Source organism: Chiloscyllium plagiosum, chromosome 12 (genome assembly GCF_004010195.1).
Source record: "Chiloscyllium plagiosum isolate BGI_BamShark_2017 chromosome 12, ASM401019v2, whole genome shotgun sequence".
Lineage (NCBI taxonomy): Eukaryota > Metazoa > Chordata > Chondrichthyes > Orectolobiformes > Hemiscylliidae > Chiloscyllium > Chiloscyllium plagiosum.
This window is the reverse complement of record NC_057721.1, coordinates 36,557,854-36,574,036: the sequence shown is the minus strand read 5'-3', so window position 1 is coordinate 36,574,036 and position 16,183 is coordinate 36,557,854. Positions and strand designations below refer to the sequence as shown.

The following is a 16,183-nucleotide window of genomic DNA, read 5'->3' as shown; positions in this document are numbered from 1 at the left end:
CCTATCACCCTCACCTTGACCTCCTTCCACCTATCGCATTTCCAACGCCCCTCCCCCAAGTCCCTCCTCCCTACCTTTTATCTTAGCCTGCTGGGCATACTTTCCTCATTCTTGAAGAAGGGCTTATGCCCGAAACGTCGATTCTCCTGTTCCTTGGATGCTGCCTGACCTGCTGCGCTTTTCCAGCAACACATTTTCAGCTCTGATCTCCAGCATCTGCAGTCCTCACTTTCTCCTCGTAGATACATTAGTAATATTGCTCAGATCTGTGAACTGTTTAACATGGTCCTTTGTTACAACTTCACCAGGTTGGCACTTTATCTTCAGTTTGCCTACAGTATCTCCTTGCATGGTCTTTCACAATTCTCATTGATCCAACATTTGTCATCCAATTGATCTGTATGGCCAGACTGTTTAAAATCTTGTAAACTGCCCCATTACAAGGTTCAGTAAGGTGATAGAGTCTGTAAACTGAAGTATTAAACAACTGAAAATAACCAAAAACACAGCTTCAACATAAATTCTAAGGAAGATATTTCAAAATAAAACAATCACTGAATGACTGCATTATACTAGCAACAACTTTAGAATCTTGACGAGTCCTGAGAAGGCAATGACAATCTCCAAACCAATGACGTACTGATCCCAAAATGTTTAAGCTAGTGCCATACAGCAGTGTTTTTTTTTAAAGATGAGGATTAACAGATCTCTTTCAGCCTCAACCATCCCATCCTTGGCATCATTGAGGTACTTAATTGAACACACAAATGTATTTGTACTGTATTTCATTTTTTACTAAATGACAGTCCTAGTCAGGTTAGGTGTGCCTAACTAGTCACACACGCATTACAGTGGATACCATTGCAGGCATATGTAGAACATGCTGTTCAAACTGAACAAAACAGCAGGTAAACAATAGCAATTACGTTCAAATTCAGGCTCCTAAGGGAAAAGAAATGTTGTCAGTCCATCATACAGCTTCATTATCAACTGACCAAGGGCTGAATGCTCCAATCCCATGGAGTCAGGGGCAGCAAGAAGAAAGAATGACATGTCAAGGTTGGCTTAGTTCCCAAAGTGTACACTGGGAATATGGTCTACATTATAGATGCAGGCACCCAATTTTGATAGCTAATTTCTTCCCCCACCCACCAATCCCACTCTGCAGGGTCATTTTGTGACAATGCTAATCGTTTTACATTGTTTGTATTGCTTCGCACTGAAAGCAGAGACAACCAGCTTAATGGAGGTCACCTCCTAGTGTCAGATAGTGGGGTGGGGTGGGGCGTGGGGACTGGGATAGGGGAGAAGACCAGTGGAGCAAGTCTCTTGACCCAAATAACAGATCCTGATGGATGAAAGGCTACATCACCATCTGAAACTAGGTCTGCTAAAAGGTTTCTTCCCAACCCCAATGATTTTGGGTCTCTATTTGCTGACTTACCTGCAGACAACTGAGGATACATTCATGGGAGGGGTGCATAGTCTCACAAGGATCTGACATCAGGTCCCAAAACTCAATGGAAATTTCAGCCCAAATCACTGGACGCCTGATGTAGAAATTGAAGTAAAATATTCAAAACTGGCAAGGCAACTGTACGAAGAACTAATGTGTCTATTGTCATGTATCAAAATTACAATCCAAATGTTTGACATTTTGCCAACTGTAGCTGTGCTATTGTTAGCTCAGCAACTGCACCCATTCGTTCTGCCCACAAATTTTTGTCCTTTCCCAAACATTTTATTTTTAAACAATTTACCCACTTCTCTGTCCTGTTAGCGACAACTTAATTGCATCATTAACATTCCAATTAATTCATCTGTAGAATATCCTCCAATTCCTCCTTTCATATTTCTCTATAACTTTCATTCTTAATGATATTGAGCTAATATTTGCCTTATAATTAATTGCTCAAATTGTTGATTAGGCCACAGATTACAGTGTACAATTTCATCACTTTCTTTTTAATATTCAATGCTCCAAAGTATAAAAATAGAGCTTTTGTTGCCAAAAGTCCATTTTAATTTGAACACCCATCATTAAAAGCTGTGATCCTACACAAAAAATTTATTATGTACTTCACTTAATGCCTCACTTCACCAAATGCCCTACTTTTCTTTGCAGCAATTCTCATTTGCCTTTAAGTTTTTTTTTCATACTTCTATTTGATTCTGTTCTAAATCCTGTTTTTGGCCGCAGGACTACACTGCAAACATATTAGGAAACCTATGCTTCTGTGTCAAATAAGTAATAATAATTTTACATGATCTACAATGGAAAAGGTATAGATTCTCAATAATAATCATAACAAAAAAAGCTATCGTCTGGCCTATAAGGCAACAGTTAAGATTCTTACAGAAAGTGAAAGAGGTTATAAATGTACTTATGGGTGCATATTATATATATATATATATATATATATATATTGAACGGTGGTTTCAATAAAAATTTCAGCATTAATCACCACCTGACAAAGAACTCTTCCAAATCTTTGGAGGGATAAGTTAACTGCAAGGATGAAAGTACTCATTTTGAAAAAAATATTCCTATTACATGGATTTCTGTTGCAATGACCTCGCCAAAAATGAAATGCACAAAAAGATCAATTCACAATAGGTGATGCCCAAGATCAAAAGTGGCATGGGGTTGTTGACATAAGTACTGTCGAGCAACCTGCCCAAAACACTTGTGACTGAAGTTCACAGGTTTGGTATGGACTGGTATCATTACAGGCACTGGTGGGTAGCTGGACCACAGTTGCATCTAGAGCAATTTCTAGTGGTTGAGCGACACACTCATTGCTGCTTACTGGGCTAGGAGGCTCATCTCTTCCAGAAAGACCTGAGCTATTCTTGTTTGAGAGGGAGCTGACTTTAAAAGACTCCAGCCACTTCTATGCAGCTGATGTGTTAATGTTTAATGGAGGGCATTGACTTTTTAAAGAGGTGTCCAAAAAGTTGGGAATGCATGAACTTCTATCACTGTGAATCCATGTGTTCCACAATAGCACAGAATATAAAAACAGGTAGGAATAGTTTTTAGAAATACATAAAATGGAAAAGCATGGCTAAAGTGGACGTAGGTCCCTTGCAGTATGAGAAAGGGGAATTAATATTGAGTAATGCTGAAATGGCCAAGGCCTTGAATAACTATTTTGTGTCAGTCTTCATATTGGAAGATGTGTCGGACATGCCAAAGAATAACGTTAAGGATACAATGGGAGGTGAGGACCTCAATTCAATTATTATCACTACTGGGGTAGTGTTGAACAAACTTGAGGGTCTAAAAGTAGATAAGTCCCCTGGTCCTGATGGAATGCATCCCAGGGTACTGAAAGAAATGGCATATTATAGTGGATGCATTAGTGGCAATTTACCAAAATTCACTGGAGTCCAGGCATGCCCTGGTAGATTGGAAGACAGTGAATGTCACATTACTGTTTTAAAAAGGGTGTATGCAAAAGACAGATAACTATACGCTAGTTAGCTTAACATCTGTAGTTCGGGAAGTGCTGGAGGCTATCATTAAAAGAAGAAATAGTGAGACATCTGGATGAAAAGGGTTCCATCAGGCAGACACAGCATGGATTCTGAAAGAGAAGGTTATGTTTGACAAATGTACTGGAGTTCTTTGAGGATGTAAGAAGTGCGGTGGATGGAGAGGAACAGGTGGATGTTGTATACTTGGATTTCCAGAAGGCTTTTGATATGGTGCTGCATAAAAGACTCATCAATAAGAATGTATGGAGTTGCAGGGAACATACTAGCATGGATAGAGGACTGAGTAACCAAAAGAAAGCAGAGAGAGTTAGGATAAATGGGTGTTTCTCTGACTGAAGCTCAATGATGAGCAGATTGCCGCAGGGGCCCGCAACCATTCATGATATATATAAACAATTTGGAAAAGGAGACAGAGAAAACATTTCCAAGTTTGCTAATGAGACTAACTTGAGTGGAAAGGCAAACTGTGCAAAGGATGTGGAGGGTATGCAGAGAGATTTAGATAGGTTAAGTGAATGGGCAAATGGAGTACAACATTTGTAAATGTGAGATTATCCACTTTGGAAGTAAAAATAATAGGCCAGAATATTGTTTAAATGATGAAAGAATGCAGCATGCTGTGTGAAGAGGGAGTTAGGAATGCTTGTACATGAATCATTAAAAGTTGATTTGCTGGTGCAACAGGTAATCCGAAAGGCAAATGGAATATTGCCTTTCATTGCTTAAATGATTGAGTTTAAGAGTAGGGAGGTGCTGCTGCAATTGTACAAGGTGCTAGTGAGGCCACACCTGGAGTTTTGGATGTTCTTCTCAAAACTCGCTAGAACCTGGATAATTGTGCACAGTTCTGGTCTCCTCACATGAAGGATATACTGGCTTTGGAGGCAGTCCAGTAGAGGTTCACCAGGTTGCTTCCGGAGATGAGGAGAGGTTGATCTGCCTGTGACTGCACTTGCTAGAATTTAGAAGAATGAGAGGAGATCATATAGAAACATATAAAATTATGAGAGGGATAGATAAGGTAAGTTGTTTCCACTGGTGGGTGAGACTAGGACTAGGGGACATGATGCCAAGATTAGGGAAAGCAGATTTATGATAGAGATAAGGAAGAACTGCTTTGCCCAAAGAGTAGTGAAACTATAGAATTTTCTGCCCAAGGAAGCAGCAATGGCGGGGTTTTTGCACTGTAGGGCAAATAAGGGTTATATGGATAATGGAAGTAGGAGGAGCTGAGATGATGGCTAGATCAGCCATGATCTTAACTAATGGCCTAGCTCTGCTTTTATTACTGTGAAGCTATTAGTCTAGTGAGAAGCAAGCAGAGGCAATCTTTAGTTCTTAAAGGGTCCTTCAAAATCCAGCCTAATTTACCGTGCTTCTAATGTACTCTAACTGGCATCATGAGAGTGCCAACAAAAGGTTATGCATTTTCATTCACAAGATAATACCTAACACTGTTAAATACACGTCCAATGCGACTGTCATATTTTGTTTGTTGCAGTGTATTATAAAAATTTAACATTATTTCAGAACTTGGAGTTGAAAAAAGTGGAGGCAAAATAAATTTTAGTTTTTCTAATGCTGTAAAGATTACTGAGATTTATAAAATTATGCAGGTTAAAGATAAAGTGAATGACAAGAGTCTTTTCCTTTGGATGAGCAAGTTCAAAGCTCAAGCACATATTTTTAAGGTGGAAGTAGAAAGATTTTAAAAAAGGACATGAGGGATAATTTTTTTTATTCAGTGATTTATGTGTGGAATGAACTGCCAGGCTGCAGGTATAGTTACAAAGTTTATATTGTTTAAAAGACATTTGTATAAGTTCATAAATAGGAAAGGGTTGGTGGGATATAGAATAGAATATCCTTTTATTGTCACGTGCGCTCCATTGTAGGACCGTAGTGAAAAGCTTTCACAATGTCTGCCTCTTTACGGTGACATCATAGGTACACGTACCTTGGTAGAATTCTCGGATACACCAGAGAAATAAAAAGGAATTGCAATAAAATGAGATTGCTGCACCTTTGGCGATGATCGTTGCATCCTCATTGTCATTGGAGTAGTGCCAGGTGACTGGAGGGTAGCGAATGTTATTATCTTGTTCAAGAAAGGGAATAGGGATAATCCTGGAAATTATAGATCAGTCAGTCTTACATCTGTGGTGGGAAAATTATTGGAGAGGATTCTGAGAGACTGGATTTATGATTATTGGGAGAACCATAGTTTGATTAGAGATAGCTAGCATGGCTTTTTGAGGGGCAGGTCATGCCTCACAAGCCTTATTTAATTCTTTGAGGATGGATGAATTTTAGCAAAGCATTTGATAAGGTTCCCTGTGGATGGCTCATTCAGAAAGTAAGAAGGCATGGAATACAGGAAAATTTGGCTGTCTGGATATAGAATTGGCTGTTCCATAGAATACTGAGGGTGGTAGTAGATCAAAGTAAAGTATTTAGCCTGGAGCTCGGTGACCGCAATGATCTGTTCTAGAACCTCTGCTGTTTGTGATTTTATAAATAACTTGGATGAGGATGTGGAAGGGTGGGTTAGTAAATTTGCCAAAGACATGAAGGTTGATGGAGCGGTGGATAGTGTAGAGAGCTGTTGTAGGTTGTAACTGGACACTGACAGGATGCAGAACTGGGTGGATAAGTGGTAGATGGAGTTCAACCTGGAAAAGTGTGAAGTAATTCACTTTGGAAGGTTGAATTTGAATGCAGAAGATAGGGTTAAAGGCAGGATTCGTGGCAGTATGGAGAAACAGAGGGATCTTGGGGTCCATGTCCATAGATCCCTCTAAGTTGCCACCCAAGTTGATAGGGTTGTTAAGAAGGCATATGGTGTGTTGACTTTCATCAGCAGGGGGAGTGAGTTTAAGAGCCGCGACTTTTGCTGTAGCTCTCTAGAGCCCTGGTTAGACCACACTTGGAATATTGTGTTCAGTTCTGGTCACCTCATTATTGGAAAGCTGTGGAAGTTGAGAGGGTGCAGAGGAGGTTTACCAGGATGCTGCCTGGACTGGAGGGCACATCTTATGAAGAACCAATGTGAGAATTAGGGCTTTTCTCATTGGAGTGAAGAAGGGTGAGAGATGACTTGATAGAGGTGCACAAGATGAGGAGAGACATAGATAGAGTAAAGAGTCAGACATTTTCCCAGGGCAGAAATGGCTATTTCAAGGGGGCACAATTTTAAGGTGATTGAAGGAAGGTTTAGGGGAGATGTCAGAGGTAGGCCCTTTACACAGAGTGGTGAGTGCATGGAGTGCATTGCCACAGTGGTAATAGAGTCAAATACATTAGGGACATTTAAGTGACGCTTGGATAGGCACATGGATGATCGTACATTGAAGGGTATGTAGGTTAGTTTGTACTTAGAGTAGGATAAAAGTTCGGCATAACGAGGATAAAACACCCTGTACTGTTCTATGTTCTATTACTTCAGAGTTGAAAAATAAATTAAAAATAGGACATCATGAAAGGGTTGACATGACAGGAAAATTCAAATAGACATTACAGTGTAACATCTCAATTTAGGGCCTCTACATGTGGTCTGACTGCCCATGCCAGACCCCAGTCCAATTGCTCTGCTCCAAGCCCCAGTCCACTCCATACCTGCACTCAGCTGCTTCAAGATAAGTGCTAGAACTGCCTCTCCCATGCCGGTCTCCTCCTGGGCTCGCTCCCTGTGCTGCCCTGGGGGCCGCTTCCTCGTACCCAGCTCTGGGATTAACTCCCAGCGGCCTGCTCTGGGGAGTGCATGGGATATGGGCCAAGCAAAGGCAGGTAGGGATTAGCTTAGTTTAGGAACATGGTCAGTGCAGGCTGGTTGGACCGAAGGGTCAGTTTTGTGCTGTAGGTCTCTGTGACTCTATCATTTGCTTTTAAAAATATGGTCGGACAGTCATTTTGAACGTTATGTTCAAAACAGCACTTCGAAGACCTTGTGTGGTCTTCATGAAAAGACCAGCAAGCTACCTGAGGAGTCAAGGAATTTGATGCCTTGATCTTCATCATGAGATGGAGAAAGAAAGAGAGAAAGAGGACCACATTATAAGGAACAAATAGGAAAGAGTGTGCGAGTGAGAGAGCAAGAGAGAGTGAGAGCGCACGCTGGAGAGAGCGGGAGAGAGCAAGAGCGCGAGAGAGATCCTATGTTAGATATCAGTGAGCTACGTTAGCAGTTTGTTTTAGAGGTCTAAGGGAAAAACATTAACCAAAGAAAACAGCTTCTAGCAAATAAGCACAAATTTGCCGGAAATAAACCAAATTGCAGGCCTGCTTGCTGAGCAAGCAGCTTCAGAGAGAAAAGGTAACAAAATGCTTGTTTATCTTGTTGAGATAAAAGGGAAAATTATTTCCTTTTCATGTCTGTAATGAGATCTTTTCTCATACTTTTCTGCATAATACAAATGTTATTTTATTATAAACACATTGGTTCCTTGTGAACATATTCAGTGACTGAACTCCAGAGCCAACAAAGAATATTCATAGATTCATATTAAAACATATGATCTAGCAAACCAGACTGTACCCTCAGATCAGATTTGTCCAGTATTGCCATCAAATGGGAACATAACTGACAACACAAATGACCTTTTAACTTAAAAGAAAACTACAGATGCTGGAGATCTGAAACAAAAAAAATGCTGGAGAAACTCTGCAGGTCTGCAGCATCTGTAGGGAAAGAAACAGAGATAACATTTAGAGTCCAGTGATTTGTCATCAGAAGTGGACATCATCCTAAATCATTTTCCAACCATCCCTGCAACATCCTCTTTTTCTCAACAAATCATGGAGTGGGGCAGCCATCTATCCATATCTCTGTACAAATCTCCCATAGTAACCAAGGAACCTTCACCTTTCCCTTGCCATCTTAGTCTTGGACCACTCTTCTCATCATCAGGAATAACAACTTCCTGGATAATGAAATGTTTAAGGTAACCACACTTGTTTCCAGAAAAGTTGCCACTTCTCTGGTTTGACTTTCAGGCTGAACTGCAACAAGCAGGCTTGGTTGAGTATATTCATCCAGACACAAAGATGGACTGGATATTAAGTCACCAAAAGCTTCACCATCACACACATGAAGATGCCAAAGATATGAGCAAGCTTAAATGGATCCTCATGTATTTATAAGGTCTCCTGGTAGCTGTTCCAAATGGTCTCATTTCTTCAGTGATGGGTTGCTGGCTGTAACTATGAACCAAATTGAAATTGCAGAAATAATTTGCACCTTTGTGAATCTGCAATGCTTCTTTAATCCTGGATAAACAAGCAGCTTCCTCACGTCTTTGCGATGAATCAACACATCTTCATTTTTTGATCTTTCTTCCTCATGACAACTATGGGAGACACATTTGGACTTGATGATTCATAGAAAACACCTCATTCACAAGACTTCCTTCTAGTGATGGGGTGAGATCTGCTGGGAAGGAATCACACTGGTTTACCAGGTCACAATACCCAACAATATCATCTTCACTGAAAGATATTTTGTACTTGGTGAGAATAGAAAAAAAAATGCCTCCTCTGGATCTCCTCCAACTCACCTATGTTCCACACAAACACAGAAATTGCTAGAGAAATTCATCTCAAAGAAAGATCACTAGACTTGAAACATTAACTCTGTTTCTTCTCCACAGATGCTGTCAGATATGGTGAGTTTCTCCAGTGATCTCTACTTTTGTTTCAGGTTTCCAGTATCGACAGGTCTTTGTTTAACTTTATTAAAAATGTTCAACTATGAAATGAGGTTCAAGAGGTCTCCTCCAGACAGTGTGCTGACCATGGCAGGTTTAACACCACCTGGCTGGAGCACCCATTAATGATGGGTGCTACACCAAGTGGAACACGGGACACTCAAGCAAGTGCTAATATTGACATGGAGATGGTTGGTTTGAGCCTTCAAGAACAGTGTTCATGCTGACCGATAAAAGAAACAGTTCTAGAATCCCATTCAGGTTGATACACCTTCAGTGGGCACAGCAAGGTCAAACATTCCATTGCCCCATCTGCTGATCTCAAAACATTCCTCAAAGCAGTTACCATACGTGTTTTCCAAGGACACCTGGATATCTCTTAACATGTTCAGTCCCAACATCTCCTTACTTCCGTACTTCCACTGGAACAATCGAGTCATGAGCTGCCAGAAATTTCAAACTACAAAAAAATGTGATTAAGGATAGGAGAGATAGGTGAGGTTGATGCAGCTTCCATGACAGAGGATGTTCAACCCCCACGAAAGAAATAGCCAGATGGGGAAAGAAACAAAAACAAATAATTGACCAGAGACTCTCAGAAAAATTGCTGTGTAACAGTTGATACATTTACTCCTGTACCAATTAGGTATGATGCTTCTAACTTGTCAAATGTCATTCACTGTAGAGCAAGTTCCTACTGCTCTTTTTAAGGCTGAGGCTTTTCTGGAAGGGAAGACTCCCTCCCATATGTTAACAGTCACTTTCTAAAGGCAAACACTTCCCTGGTCTTAAGAATCCATGATCTGGATGATGTGGTCCCGTGCTTCGAAGAAACCCAATTGATCTTTGTCACTATTAAATCTCCTTAACTCTACTGGGACACTCCCATCCCTCATCGCTGCTGCTAGACCGTTTCGTGGCAGCTTGTCCCTGGTCATTTTGAAGGAAGGACCCAAAGATGATTGAACAAGATCAGTTCTCGACATGCAGAAAAAGAATCCTCCCCTTTGGTTTGTTTGTAGTCGTAAAAGCTCTGCTGTAACTTTGTCCAGTCACAGCGGTCTCCAATAACCCTGAAAGATCTGCTGTGGATTTCTTTGAATATTTGTCCTTTTCCCAGTATTTCCTCACAGGCTTTCCCACATAAATATCAATAAAAACACCACCTGCTCAACTGCATTGAAGCCCCTAGATGTCAGAACCAGTGGTTTGTCCTTAGACGAGCCTTCAATCAGGGGATTTCTGGTCTTAATCACAGATTTGTCCAGTTTTCTACAGATTGGCAAGTAGAATATCCAACCAAGAGTATGGCTTCCTTTCTTTGTAACACCAAGAGAATGGACTTGGGAAGCCTCTACAGAGTTAATCTTAATGGTCCAATACCCTCTGTCAACAACTCAGTCTGAAATGATCTCAGCAGCTTCTACCACCGTCATAGATATTGCCAGTTTCAGCCTTTCCAGCTAAGAAATGCTATGCTTGAATTTAGAACCAGTCTCAAATCTGCACCTTAGAAATACATTTTTCCTCACTTAATAACTAGGCTCAAAATATCTTGGTGAGATGGACTCTGCTACCTAGAAGATGTTCACAAGTTTAAAATATACCTAACAGATCAAGGCCACACATGGCAAACAATGAACAATGGGGCCTCTTGCAAAAAGAGATAACGAAAGGGGAATCTCGATTATCATGTTTTACGTGATCAAGTGAAGTCAAAATTGTAACCAATATGTCATCCATGAATGTTTGTTACCAAAAGCAACAATTGGCAACCATTTGCCTCTTAAATCTCATAATTCAGAGCCAACCGATTAGAAGATTAGAAATAATAATAAATAGCACAGAGAAAATGAAGGCAAGAAATTACTACAGTTATGATCGAAGAAATAATGAAGCGGTTGATGAATTTCTTTTTGGGAGAGCAAAAATTATTTGAGCGTGTCGACTTTAGGATTGATTGCTGTGGAAATTAGCAACTTAATGAACTTTCATAATGACAATTTACATGAGCAAAGCCCCCTAAAGGGTAGTAGGATAAACAGCCAAATACACTGTGTCTGTGAATTATAAATTGAGAAGTAATCGATAGCCAAGAACTGATGGAACAGTGTTTCTTTTTTGATTATGCAATGGGAGATTTTTTTTGTCTACTTCAAAGACTAGATAGAGTCTGAGATGAACGTTCATTCGAAGAGCTGTATTATGGAGGTAAAGCATAGAAAAGTTTCAAATGCATTTTTGATGGAATTGGAGCTTGGGAATAAACATTCAGAAGAGAAATTTTAACGTTTATTTACTGAAAGCACTCAGCTATACTTGTCTATCTCCTTTCTCTGACAACAAACTGGTGGCTGCCTTGTGCCACTCTTTTGATTCCTGGTCAATAGTTTTTTTTCTGATGTGGCCTTCTCCATCATCTTTTAGCTTCAACAAACAGCATTCTCTTCTGCATGACTACATTATTGGATTAGCTACACAGATTATGGTGACATTTGTAGTATCCCACTTCATGGTTGCACCAGAATTATCCAGATACAAATCGAGACATGAGAATGTCAATTGTCTGCATTTGTACAGTTCCGTTGTCTCATGGGGCTTCATTATATTTATTTTCCCACTTCAGCAGTGGATGTGTAACTGAAATCCTGAGCCATGAGTGCAGGGCATACTTAGAATTGCTAATCAATTCAGATACATGGCTTTAAAGACATGAGAACTATTGTAGCCATGTGATTAAAATATGACAACAGTTTTCAGGGTTACAGATCTTAACATACAGCAGAAGGTGAATGGTGTCACACATAAATTGAACATTAGTCAAATGAAGCCGATTTACTTCATAAAATTGAGATGTTTTCATTTAAATAGTTCCATGCACATCCAAGGACAGTCCTTCACAGCCAATTATTGGCATCTGAAGTGTACTAATCGTTTCTGTGGGTATGGTAAAATGTCACAGACAACAGTGTGATGGATAACCAGGTAATATGCATTCTGGATATTAGTTGAAGGATAAATATGGACCTTGACACCAGGATAATTTCCATGCTAACCTTTGAATAGTATCTTTGAGATCATTTTTGTCCATTCAAGGATGCAGATCAGACCCTGGTTTGCCACTTTATCCAAATAAAACCCCTCCTCTCTGCCCTGCAGTGAGGGGTCTGGATAGATTATCTGATCAAATCCTGCAGCTTGATCTCCTGACTGAAGACTGGAAGGCCCAACACTAAACCAGGCCTAAGTATTTATTGCTGATGGGTGGGACCAATATCACCTGACCTACTCGAAAGACCCAGTGATTAGAAAAAAATTAAAGTAGTAGTTGATCTGGCTGTTACAAACATTCAAGTGGCTGTGCATCATCATACGTGGAACAGTCTATCTTCTGGAGTAACTCAGGCACCACTCCCCACCTTTTCCTCCGCTACATTGATGATTGCATCGGCATCACCTCGTGCTCCCACGAGGGGTTGAACAGTTCATCAACTTCAACACATTTCATCCTGACCTTAAATTCACCTGGACCATCTCTTACACTTCTCTCCGCTTCCTGGACCTCTCCATCTCCATCAACGGTAACCGACTCAACACGGACATTTTCTACAAATCTACTAAATCCCATAGATACTTAGATTACACCTCTTCCCACCCTGCATCCTGCAAAAATGCTCTCTTATTCCCAATTCCTCTGCCTCTGCCACATCTGCTCCCAGGAGGATCAGTGCCACCATAGAATATACCAGATGGTCTCCTTCTTTAAAGACTGCAATTTCCCCTCCCATGTGTTGGATCATGCCCTCCAGAGCATCTCATCCACGTCCCGCACATACACCCTTGAACCCCACACCTCCAACCACAACAAAGACAGAACCCCTGGTTCTCACCTTCCACCCCAGCAACCTCCGCATACATTGCATCATCCTCCGCCATTTATGCCACCTACAAATGGATCCCAGAGATATATTTCCCTCCTCACCCCTATCTGCTTTCCGGAAAGACCGTTCCATCTGCGACTACCTGGTCAGGTCCACGCTCTTCTCCCCCCCCCCCCCTCAACAACCCACCCGCCCCGCCTGGCACCGTCCCGTCACCATGGGAATTGCAAAACCTGCGCCTACACCTCCCCCCTCATGTCTGTCCAAAGCCCCAAAGGAGTCTTCCACATCCAAAGCTTTACTCGCGCTTCATTTACCGAATATCTGTTGCTCCCATTGCGGTCTCCTCTACATTGGAGAGACTGGATGCCTACTCATAGAACATTTCAGAGAATATCTCCAGGATACCTACACCAACCAACCTCACTGTCCCGTGGCTGAACATTTCAACTCCCCCTCCCACCCTGCCGAGAACATGCAGGACTTGGGCTTCCTCCCTCGCCACTCCCTTACCACCTGGTGCCTGGAGGAAGAACACCTCATCTTCTGCCTCGGGACCCTTCAACTCCATGGCATCAATGTAGACTTCACCAGCTTCCTCATTTCTCCTCCCCCACCTTACCTCAGTTCCAACCTGCCAGTTCAGCACTGTCCTCATGACCTGTCCCACCTGTCAATCCTCATTCCCACCTATCCGCTCCACCCTCCTCTCTGACTATTACCTTCAACCCCATCTCCATCCACCTCTTGCACTCTCAGCTACCTTCCCCTAGCCCCAACCTCCTCCCGCTTATCTCTCCACCCCCGAGGCTTGCAGCCTCATTCCTGATGAGGGGCTTTTGCCCGAAATGACGATTTTTCTGCTCCTCGGATGCTGCCTGACCTGTTGTGCTTTTCCAGCACCACTCTAATCTTGACCATCAGTCAGCAGCTAGCAGGTCCCAGTATCTTTAATGGGAACCTTGGATTCTCAGACATGAATGAAGCTCAAGGTGCTGGAGTTTTAAAAGCCCAAATCAATAAGGGGAACAAAAGCCTTTGTATGCTGCTTAACTCTAAACTAGATGGCATAACAACATACAAATCAAGCACAGACTACCTTAATTTGTAATACAACCATTCTAAAGCTGTCACAGAAAGAGGCCATTCAGCCCATCGTATCTCTGTGGCTGGAAAAAATGTGCTGTCCCTTCTGCTCCCACTTCCAGCAGATGAACCACTGCCTTATAAGTTACAGTTCTTCAGGTGCCAATCCCCTCCAGATACCTTAATGAAAAAAGTGTAACAACATAGTTAAATAGACAACAGCATTTTAAGAGTTCAAGATTAATATATTTATGACACTGCTCTAATAAAACAGTTATTTCACTTTCACTAAACTTCATCAAATCATGATAAATTAAAACAAGTCCAGTGACCCTTCTTCGGAACTAGAGCACTGGATCCAACATGTTAACTGTTTTGAGAAACATTGGCAGTCTCTTTCTCCCCAGCTCACCATTATTCAGTTCTTTGTCTGCCCAACGGCTGTTGTCTCTTTCTAGTCTCCATCTCTATTTATTGTTTACTCCTTCCCCATGCATCCATTCTTCTGCATAAATTCCTAGCTACAATCAGTTTTAAAGAGGAATCACTGGACCTAGATGCTACCAGACATACTGAGCTTCTCCAGCAACTTGTTTTTGTTCCACAATGTTGTGTCTTGGGCAAGACTGCCACCATCTGAGCCATGGGTCACACAGCCACCAACAAAACCAACTAAAATTCAATAAAAGCAAAACAGTGAATGCTGGATACATGAAATGAAAGCAAAATGTTGGAGAAACACAGATGCCTGGTAACATCTGTAGGGAGAGAAATGCGATTATCACATCAAATCTAATCAGACCCTTCTTGAACTGAAGAACAGTCACATTGGTTTGAAAATTTTGTTTTTCTACAAATGCTACCAGACCTATGAAAATTCAGGTCACCTATCAGTGCTACTAGCCAGAATCATTAAAGAAATATCCTGATTTCAAAGGGATTTCTCTTTTTTTAAAAAAAATCAGACTTGACCGAGTAAAGATTGGTCAGACAGCATAGGAGTCATTAATATAGAGGGATATAGATAAAGTGTCAGAAATAATTAGTACAACTGATGGCCAATTGAAAAACAGGCATGGGATGGGGTGGTCTTCAAAGAAACTGGCTTGCACTTCAAAAGATATGATTAGTACATCTGGACAATAGTGTCAGGATGTTTAGCTCACTCAGTTTAACATTTCATCTTCCACTCCAAGGCATTGAGACAACACTATAGGGCACAGATATTTTTCACAATCACCAAAAGTCACAACTCAATGCACTTATTTTGGTTGTAGCAGGAATGAAAAATAGATGGTGGCCATTTGATGCAAGCTCCATTGTGTAAGCCAGCAAAACATTATTGTAAACTGCAAAGCTTTCTTTTGCCCCTTAATATAATAGTTAATGAATCTGACTAATCAATATTAGCTACATTTTATCCTCAAGCCAGTTTGTCTATAAATATTGACAACTATAAATAGGATTCAGTTTGCCTCCAACATGTAGATGTTGGCAATACCTTTACTGCAAGTAACAATATCGAACAAATTGTTAAGGTCACTTGTCATGTCTCTTCAAGTCCAAGTACCAACATACAGAAGATTGTGTAGCATCCACTTCTGAATGACTAAAAGCTCGGTTGTATTAATACATTAAAAGCAACCAAACTGAAACTAAAATAGCAAATATTAAATACAAATCAAAATCAATTAACTGACAGGTCAACCTTGTTTCTATTCTGATGTAAAATATATAATCAGGAGCTAGACAGTGCAGTTGTACAAAAATAATGTAGTAACTATCTGTCAGCATGTTGAAAGATCCTATCAGATCAACCCCAAGGTCTCAACCTCAAAAAAAAGTGAATTGTCAGAAATCCGATACTATCGTGCTTTTTAAGCTTCAACTCTTTGAATGAAAGCTGCATACACAAAGTTAATTGACCCAAAGTTGCAACGATTCAGAGCTAAAACCTGTTGAACAGTAGGAAGCAATAGCTTTGAAATTTCTTGGGATTGCTCCTGGTTTGCA

The 16,183-nt window shown here is 40.9% G+C and overlaps 1 protein-coding gene across 4 annotated transcripts in view; it reads right to left on the bottom strand.

Moving 5' to 3' along the window:
• Positions 1–16,183, bottom strand: part of epha6 (eph receptor A6) — a 674,628-nt gene that overhangs the window by 473,694 nt on the left and 184,751 nt on the right. The gene's annotated exons all lie outside the window — the stretch shown is intronic.